At 47.1% G+C, this 9,261-nt stretch overlaps 1 pseudogene; it reads left to right on the top strand.

Annotated features, from left to right (window-relative positions):
* The first annotated feature begins 1,242 nt into the window (after positions 1–1,242).
* LOC111521773 lies at positions 1,243–1,346 on the top strand (annotated as a pseudogene).
* The last annotated feature ends 7,915 nt before the right edge of the window (positions 1,347–9,261 follow it).

The following is a 9,261-nucleotide window of genomic DNA, read 5'->3' as shown; positions in this document are numbered from 1 at the left end:
AGGGAGGAAGGAAGGAAGGAAGGAAGGAAGGAAGGAAGGAAGGAAGGAAGGAAGAGAAAGAAAGAAAAACAAAGGAAAGAGAAAAAGAAAAATCAATGTCCAGTGGCTACTAGAGCAGATATGTCTCATCTGTCTGGCCAGCATCTGTTCCTTTGGAATTTGTCTCCTTCTCTCTGTTGTGCAGAATTCTGGAGGTCAACCAATCCCGGTCCCATGAAGGGGGTCCCACATGACCTAAGCTAAGCCATTCAAACTCACCCGAGAATTTGAATTTTGAACAGGGATTCAGGGATGGGAAGTTTGAAGTTGAATCATGAGTTAATCCCCAGGAGATCCCCTCTTGCCTGGTCAGTTTTTCCTTCGATTCTATAAACTCCCCAATATCCTTCCTTCAGATGGCTTTTTTTTTTCCTGTTAACTGAGAATTGGTTCTTTTTTTTTTTTTTTTTGAGACGGAGTCTCGCTCTGTCGCCCAGGCTGGAGTGCAGTGGCTGGATCTCAGCTCACTGCAAGCTCCGCCTCCCAGGTTTATGCCATTCTCCTGCCTCAGCCTCCCGAGTAGCTGGGACCACAGACGCCCGCCACCTCGCCTGGCTAGTTTTTTGTATTTTTTAGTAGAGACGGGATTTCACCGTGTTAGCCAGGATGGTCTCGATCTCCTGACCTCGTGATCCGCCCGTCTCGGCCTCCCAAAGTGCTGGGATTACAGGCTTGAGCCACCGCGCCCGGCCAAGAATTGATTCTTATCTCCTGAAACTGCAGAGCCCTGGTATAGTTCTCCATTGTCCATAGAATGAAGCTTACAAAGTTCTCACCCTATATTACAGATTCTCCCCATTCTGTTTATATCTTACACGATGGCTCTGTCCCAACTCAGTTTTAAGTCCCTATGTGATGATCCTCTGTGAGCTAGCAATTAAACAGTCTGCATTTTATAGGCAAGGAAGATATATATCTCATGTCTATAAGGCCTTGAGGTCCCGTGCTAGATGGCATGATATGTTTTGATCAGATTTAATTGAAAACTAGCTCTGACATTTTATTTATTTATTTATGTATTTATTTACTGTAGTGATGGATAGTCTTGCCATCTTGCCCAGGTTGGTCTTGAACTCCTGGGCTCAAGCAGTCCTCCCACTTCAGCCTCCCAAGTGCTGGGATTATAGGTGTGAGTCACCATGCCAGCCCTACATATTCTAAAATAAAAAAGGTGTTCTGCTATTTAGAAATGACTGCCAAATCACCATTCTTTTGTTGGGTTTGTGCTACTGTCCAATGAGCGCATAGTGAGGGCAGTACTGCTAACACCTACCAAAAAAAAGAAAAGCAAAAATAAACATGAAAAACAGAAGCGCTTTCTAGAGACTAGGATTACAGACAACCTGGATATAAACTAAGTTCTGGGGGTATTTTAAAAAGAGTATTCTAAAGAGTATATTCTAGGCCAGCCACAGTGGATCACACCTGTAATCCCAGCACTTTGGGAGGCCGAGGTGGATGGAACTCCTGAGGTCAGCAGTTTGAGACCAACCTGGCCAACATGGTGAAACCCCGCCTCTACTAAAAAATACATAAACTAGCCAGGTGTGGTGGTGCATACCTGTAATCCCAGTTACTTGGGAGGCTGAGGTGAGAGAATCGCTTAAAACCGGGAGGCAGAGGTTGCAGTGAGCCAAGATCATACCACTGCACTGTGATCTGTTGCCTGGGCAACACAGCAAGACTTCATCTTGAAAAAATAATAAATAAATAACTAAAAAAGAGTATATTCTATTCCTTTGGTTGGAAATTAGATTTGGAAGTTTAAGATAGAAGGCCCAAACAAACTAGCCCACTGACTCTTAATGAAGCCAAATCCCTCTGGCTTGTTGTATCCTGGGAATTTAAATCAAGCAGAATATATGCATATATTCTGCAAAAGGAAAGGAGTGCAAATTTGTAACAACACAAATAAAATTAAGAAATGAGGTTGTTTTTCAGATAGATGGCAAGACTATTAGTGGATTTTCTTTCCCCTCCTTATCTGCCCTGCTCACTCGGCCAATGTTATTAGCTCCAGTCACCAATTAGCCATTGCTATCTGCGGCCGCATTCACCAGAGCTTTTTTATTCCCTGATAACAGAAAGAGGTAATGAGTAAGGTAATTTCTCCTTCAAGAATGATGCAATGATCAAGACTGTCTTGGAGTTCAATAAACTCGGGTTTATATCCTGCTTTGGCATGTGTTGGTAGATTAACTTTGGACAAGTTATTTCCCCACTCTAAGTCTCAAGTTTTTAAATCTGTAGAATGAGGACAATAATGCCGGCCCCATCCTCAAGATTCGGATTCCTTTGGTCCACGGCAGCTCGAATCCTTGAAATTCTGTTTACAGTGCCCAATGGGTTGTTGTGAAGATTAAATGTATAAAAAAACTCTAAAATAGTGCCTGGCACTGAGTCAAGGCTCTATCAATGTTCCTTACCCTTCTCCTTTGGTGCCCTCTTCTCTGGCACCATCTGTCCATTTCTACCCCAGACCTCTAATCACATTATATGGAGATATAGCTATATGTCTGTGTACATAAAAACACATAATTTAATACATAAGCATTCTATATCCATTTCCACTTATTTGTTCAACAACTGGTTATTAAGAATTCATCGGTGCCAGGCACTATGACAAACCAGTTAGACAAGTTTCCTGTTCTCATGGAACTTGCTTCCTAGTGGGGAGTATTGTAGGTGATAATGATAGGGAGGGACAGGAAGGGAAAGGAGTGCCACGTGGACTAGGCAGGAGAGAGAACGCTTCTCTGAAGAGGGGACCTCTGAAACCTGTAAGATGAGGAGAAGCCAGCCATGAACCAGGCTGGGGAAGAGCACCAAGCACAGGGTACAGCAAGTGCAAAGGCCCTAGGGCAAGAGCAGCTCGGTGAGTGTGAGGAACAGGAAGGTGCTAGTGGTGGTCAGGTGCAGTGACTCACATCTGTAATCCCAGCACTTTGGGAGGCTGAGGCAGGTGGATCACCTGAGGTCAGGAGTTCAAGACCAGCCTGGCCAACATGGTGAAACCCCATCTCTACTAAAAAATACAAAAATTTGTCGGGTGCGATGGCTCACACCTGTAATCCCAGCACTTTGGAAGGCAGAGGCGGGTGGATCACAAGGTCAGGAGTTGGAGACCAGTCTGGCCAACGTGGTGAAACCCTGTCTCTACTAAAAATACCAATATTAGCCGGGTGTGGTGACACGTGCCTGTAGTCCCAGCTACTTGGGAGGCTGAGGCAGGAGAATGGCATGAACCGGGGAGGTGGTGCTTGCAGTGAGCAGAGATCGTGCCACTGCACTCTAGCCTGGGCGACAGAGCGCGACTCCATCTCAAAAAAAAAAAAAAAAATTAGCTGGGTGTGGTGGCAGGCACCTGTAATCCCAGCTACTCGAGAGGCTGAGGCAGGAGGATTGTTTGAACCTGGGAGGTGGAGGTTGCAGTGAGCTGAGATCATGCCACTGTGTTGCAGGCTGGATGACAGAGCAAAACTCCATCTCAACAACAACAACAACAACAAAGGAAGATTCTAGTAGTGTCAGGGGTGAGAGGAAGGTAGGGGAAAAGCCAGATCACAGAGCATCCTACTGCCCCTGGTGAGGAGTTGGGATTGAAATGGGACATACTGGAGATACTGAAGTGGGAAAGGGATGGGATCTGATTTATGTTTTGTTTTGTTTGAGATGGATACTTGCTCTGTCACCCAGACTGGAATGCAGTGGCATGATCTTGGCTCACTGCAACCTCTGCCTCCCAGGTTCAAGTGATTCTCCCATCTCAGCCTCCTGAGTAGCTGGGACCACAGGCCATTAGACATGTCTAATTTTTGTATTTTTAGTGGAGATGGGGTTTCATCATGTTGGCCGGGCTGGTCTCAAACTCCTGAGCTTAAGTGATCTGCCCGCCTCGGCCTCTCAAAGTGCTGAGATTACAGGCATGAGCCACCACCATGCCTGGCCGGTTATGTTTAAAGGCCTCATTCTGGTTGCTGTGTTTCAAAGGGTAGATGGCAAGGGACCAGGATGGAAGCAAGTTCAAGTGATTACAACACATACATCATACCAGACATGCAGTCACTTGGAGATAGAAAGGAGCACAAAGGAGCTCTGGCCCAATAACATGGGAATGCCTGGGCGTCATCAGCCTTGAGAACACTGGTCCTCATCCACCTCTGCACAATGCAGACACCTAGAGCACTGTTAACAAAATCCCAGCCACTGTGAACCAATGGAATCAGAATCTCATAGATGGGGACCAGGCTAACGGTATTTTTACAAAACTCTTGGGATATTTTATGGGCGTCCAAATGGAAAACCATAGTATCTGGGTAAATTCTTCAGGTCCCAAGCTCTGGCTGCTGCCTCAGGCACTTTTCCAGCATGGGACATTTGTTGCTACAACGTCCTTTCCTAGAATGGGCTGAAACCGGCCTCTGGGGTACCTTCCCCGCACACACCCTCCTGTAAGGCCAGTCTTTCCTTCCACCCCTACCATCACCCAAGACAAACCTTGGCCAAGGGGACTGAGGGAACCCAGACTCAGGGAACATGAATGGGGAAGGGAGGAGCCAGGCTTCTGGGCATGCCCTCTGCCCTGCTGCCTGGCCGTCTGCCAGGCTGGTACCCAGGAAGACTGTCGTGTGCTGCTCAGGAGAGTACAGCCTCGCAGTAGCCGCCATGTCTCCAGGAGGTGAACTGCTGTCTTCTCCCACCCAGTCTACTCACATTGCCAGAGAATTTTAGAACTTCAGAGACTTTAGCATAAATAGTTTCATTCTAATTTAACCATGGGTTGTCGGGGGAGGGAGCCAGACACTAAATATAGTCAGTCTTGTATTTCTGGGGCACTCCTGGAAGCTTGAGAAGGGGGAAGGGAACTTGGTCGCCTACATTTTGGCAGACTGTGTGCTATACAATTTACAGTCCTCACAAAAGAGCTGTGAAACAGATGCTGTTATTCTCACTTGGAGATTAGGGAACTGAAGTTCAAAGAGGTAAAGTAACTTGACCAAGGTCACACAGCCAGTCAGTGGTGAGGGCCCCATGGAAACCAAGGTTGGCCTAACACCAAAGCGCATACTGGGTCCGTGGAGGCATCCATAGCTGCCTTGTGCTTCCTCTTGCTGTCATTCCCCAGAATCTTCCTCCAACACCGGGAGTATCAGCATCCCTCTTTTCTGCGTTACCCCATTGGAGGCCAGGAGGGCCACTGGCCCAGATCCTCAAATCCTGTGACTCCTTGCCAGCCCATCACTCTGTGCTTCCTTCTCCTCACACAACCCGCATGCCTTCTACCATGGCCAAGCCTCCTCCAGCCCTTTTCTCCTCTTCTCTCCCATGTTTCCTGCAAACCCAGGCCAGAGCACGAAGCAACTCTAAAATACTAAGAAATAAGCAAACATGTAGGTTTAAAGGTTGTCTGTCAGCAGGGCGCGGTGGCTTACGCCTATAATCCCAGCATTTTGGGAGGCCGAGGCAGGCGGATCACCTGAGGTCAGGAGTTTGAGACCAGCCTGGCCAACATGGTAAAACTCTGTCTCTACTAAAAATACAAAAATTAGCCGGGTGTGGTGGTGTGCACCTGTAGTCCTGGCTACTCGTTGAGGCAGGAGAATTGCTTAAGTCCGGGAGGCGGAGGTTGCAGTGAGCCGAGATCATGCCACAGAACTCCAGCCTGGGCAACAGGGCAAGACTCCATCACCACATTAAAAAAAGAAAGAAAGGTTGTCTATTTAGGTTGCCTGTTTTGACGGAGGAGGGAAGAAGGGAAGCCGTCATTCCCCTGTGCCTTGATATAAGATGACTGCTTTGCCTGCGTTGTTCTCTTTTTGCATGCTGACTCCTCAACACTGAGAAATTTCCCAACTCCCGCAGGCCTGCACAGATCTCTCCTTCACAGGCTGTGGCCACAGGATAAGCATTTACCTAGGAAACAAACTTATCCCATAATAATCTCTTGCTTTTGCATATGGGTATATTAAAACTAACCCCCTCCTAGCACTTTGGGAGGCCAAGGCGGGAGGATTGCTTGAGTCCAGGAGTTTGAGACCAGCCTGGGCAACGCAATAAGCCCCCATTCCTATAAAAAAATTTTTTAATTAAAAAAACACTAACTCCCACCACCACCCACTCCAGCTAAACTAAAGGGTTATGTTTATACCCTTATGTTTATGTGTGTTACGTTCATGTGTGTTCCCCACATTATCCAACACTTCCGTTTTGAATGCGTTCTTGTTGACTGGATGATTGGCTGACCCTGTGGTATACAGGGACCTCTCAATTCATATTGAAAGGTGGCACCACATGGACTGTGGAATGTTCTTATCTCAGGTGCTCTAGCAGGCCCTCTAGGGATCTTAGTCCTCACAACAAACCTAGATGGCATTACTCCCATTTCACAGCTAAGGAAATTCACTAAGGATGTCACTTGCTCCAAGGTAAAACAGGGAGTAGAGAGCAGAAATGGGATTCCAGTCCGCAATGCTCTGGTCCACAAGGCCCGCGGCATCTGAGATGCCTCGTGTGCCTCATCTCTACCAGACTCAAGATGCCCCAAGGTGGAGACCAGGCTTGGGTTTCCTGCGGGCCTTAGCACAGAACCCTACATAGGGCAGTTATAAGGTAAATGTTTGCTCAGTAAATTGTCAGAGGAAGTTTACACTGATTACCAATTGTGTGGGAACCAGCACTGGGGAAAAGGAAGTGTTTGCACAGTGATAAGGCCTGTGTGCCTGATGGTACACCCCATGCCCTGGGCCAGTGGCGAGAGTGGGAGGTGGGCAGTAGAGTGGGGCAGTGCGAGATGCCTGCCCTAACAAGGCTGAGGGAAGGACTGTGGTGCCCAAGAGACCAGGGATATAGCGGGGGATAGGAGGGACATCTGAGGGTTGACTGATTACTAGCTCCCCGGCATCAAGACCTTCAGGTTCTTCCACCAGAAGGAGCTACAGAGACACCGGGGAGTGAGAGGGAGGCAGCCTCTCAATGCACACAGGGTCACCTGGGGGCTGTGGGGAAAGCCAGCCAGAGTGACTGCGTGTGAAGAGAGGACTCCGAATGGAGATGCTGGAGTAGGCGGCATTTGGATTTGGGAGACCCTGGGAACAGAAGTAGGATTTGACAGAACTTCACGGGAAGGTGGAGGAGCAATGTGGCCTGATTCAACACCCCTGAGAAAAGGACATTTTCTTGGAAGGCCCAGACCAAGAATGAAACAGAAAGGCATAGTTTGAAGGGATCAGATGAAACTTTTTTTTTGTTTGAGATGGCATCTCACTCTGTCATCCAGGTTGGAGTGCAGTGGTGTGATCCCAGCTCACTGCAACCTCGACCTCCTGGGTTCAAGTGATTCTCCCACCTCAGCCTCCCGAGTAGCTGGGATCACAGGGGAGCACCACCACGTTCAGCTAATTTTTGTGTTTATAGTACAGAAGGAGTTTCACCATGTTGGCCAGGCTGGTCTTGAACTCCTGACCTCAAGTGATCCACCTGCCTCGGCCTCCCAAAGTGCTGGCATTACAGGCATGAACCACCACGTCCAGCCCATAAAAGATGGAACTTGATGTAAGGAAGCTATGTGATGGGAGGTTTAGGGAGCTGGTTCAAGAGGATGGTGGGCCTGATGACCACATGGGGAATGCCTTTGGGGTCATGTAGAAATGCAGAATAGCCATAAAGGCAGGGCCCAAGCTGATATTTCACGTCCCTGCCTTGCCCTTTACTGGCTGTAGGACTTTGAGCAAGTTAGTTACTTAACCTGTCTGACCCTCAAGTTCCCTAGAAATGAAATGGGAGATAATAATATTACATGCCTTATACCTTGTTGTAAGGATGAAATGAGATAAAGCATGACCTGAGTTTGGCACAGTGCCTGGAAGAGATAAAGGTCCAATCAACATTAATAATAATTAATGGTGGTGGAAAGATCAGGGTATGATCCTGGAGGTGAGGGATCTAGAAATAGAGTGAATAATAATAATAATAATAATGATAGCCGGTTGCGGTGGTTCATGCCTATAATCCCAGCACTTTGGGAGGCTGAAGTGGGCAGATCATGAGGTCAAGAGTGTGAGAACAGCCTGGCCAACATAGTGAAACCCTGTCTCTATGAAAAATACAAAAATTAGCCAGGTGTGGAGGCATGCACCTATAGTCCCAGCTACTTGGCAGGCTGGGGCAGGAGAATCGCTTGAACCTGGGAGGCAGAGGTTGCAGTGAGCCGAGATCACACCACTGCACTCCAGCGTGGGTGACAGAGTGAGACTCTGTCTCAATAATAGTAATAATAATAACAATAGTTTTTATTATTGAAACATTGCCAGCCTGTTCTGTTTCATGACAGGGTACATTTACTAAGTGTATACCATGTGATAGACACTGTTCTAAGAAGCTGGGCAGGGTGGAAATTATCCCAGCCCTATAATGCCAGTACTTGGGAGGCTGAGGCAGGAGCATCACTTGAGCCCAGGAATTTGAGACCTGCCTGGCCAACACAGTGAGACCTCATCTCTACAAAAATCTTTAAAAATTAGCCAGGTATGGTGATGTGCACCTGTAGTCCCAGCTGCTTGGGAAGCTGAAGATCTCTTGAGCCTGGGAAGTCGAGTCTATAGTGAGCTATGATCACACCACTGCACTCCAGCCTGGATGAAAGAGCGATACCCTGTCTTAAAAAAAAAAAAAAAAAAAAAAAAAAAAGCATTGTTCTAAGCACTTTACATGTTTATTTCATTTAATCCTCCTGATAAACTTATGAAGTAGGCACTATAATTATCCTCATTTACATGAAGAAGCAGAGATGCAGAGAGTCCAGGTAACCATCCTGAAGTCACACAGTTAATGGATAGTAGAGCTTAGATTTGGTTGTGTCTTTGTCCATTTTGTGTTGCCATAACAAAACGCCACAGACTGTGTAATTCATAATGAATAGAAATGTATTTGACTTACAATTACAGAGGCTGGGAAGTCCAAGAGCATGGCCCCAGCATCTAGCAAGGGTCTTCATGCTGCATCATCTCATGGTGGAAGGGAGAAGGGCAAGAGAGGGTGACAGCAAGAGACACAGAGGGCCAAACTCATTTTTATAACAACCCACTCTCACAATACCAACCTTACTCCTATGACAGTGACATTAATCTACTCATGAGGGCAGAGCTCTTATGGCCTAATCACCCCTTAACAATTCCAGCTCTTAACACCATCATCACAGTGGCAATTACATTTCAACATGAGTTT

The sequence above is a fragment of the Piliocolobus tephrosceles genome, unplaced genomic scaffold (assembly GCF_002776525.5).
Source record: "Piliocolobus tephrosceles isolate RC106 unplaced genomic scaffold, ASM277652v3 unscaffolded_19916, whole genome shotgun sequence".
NCBI classification, from domain to species: Eukaryota; Metazoa; Chordata; class Mammalia; order Primates; family Cercopithecidae; genus Piliocolobus; species Piliocolobus tephrosceles.
This window is presented reverse-complemented; position numbering and strand designations above follow the sequence as displayed.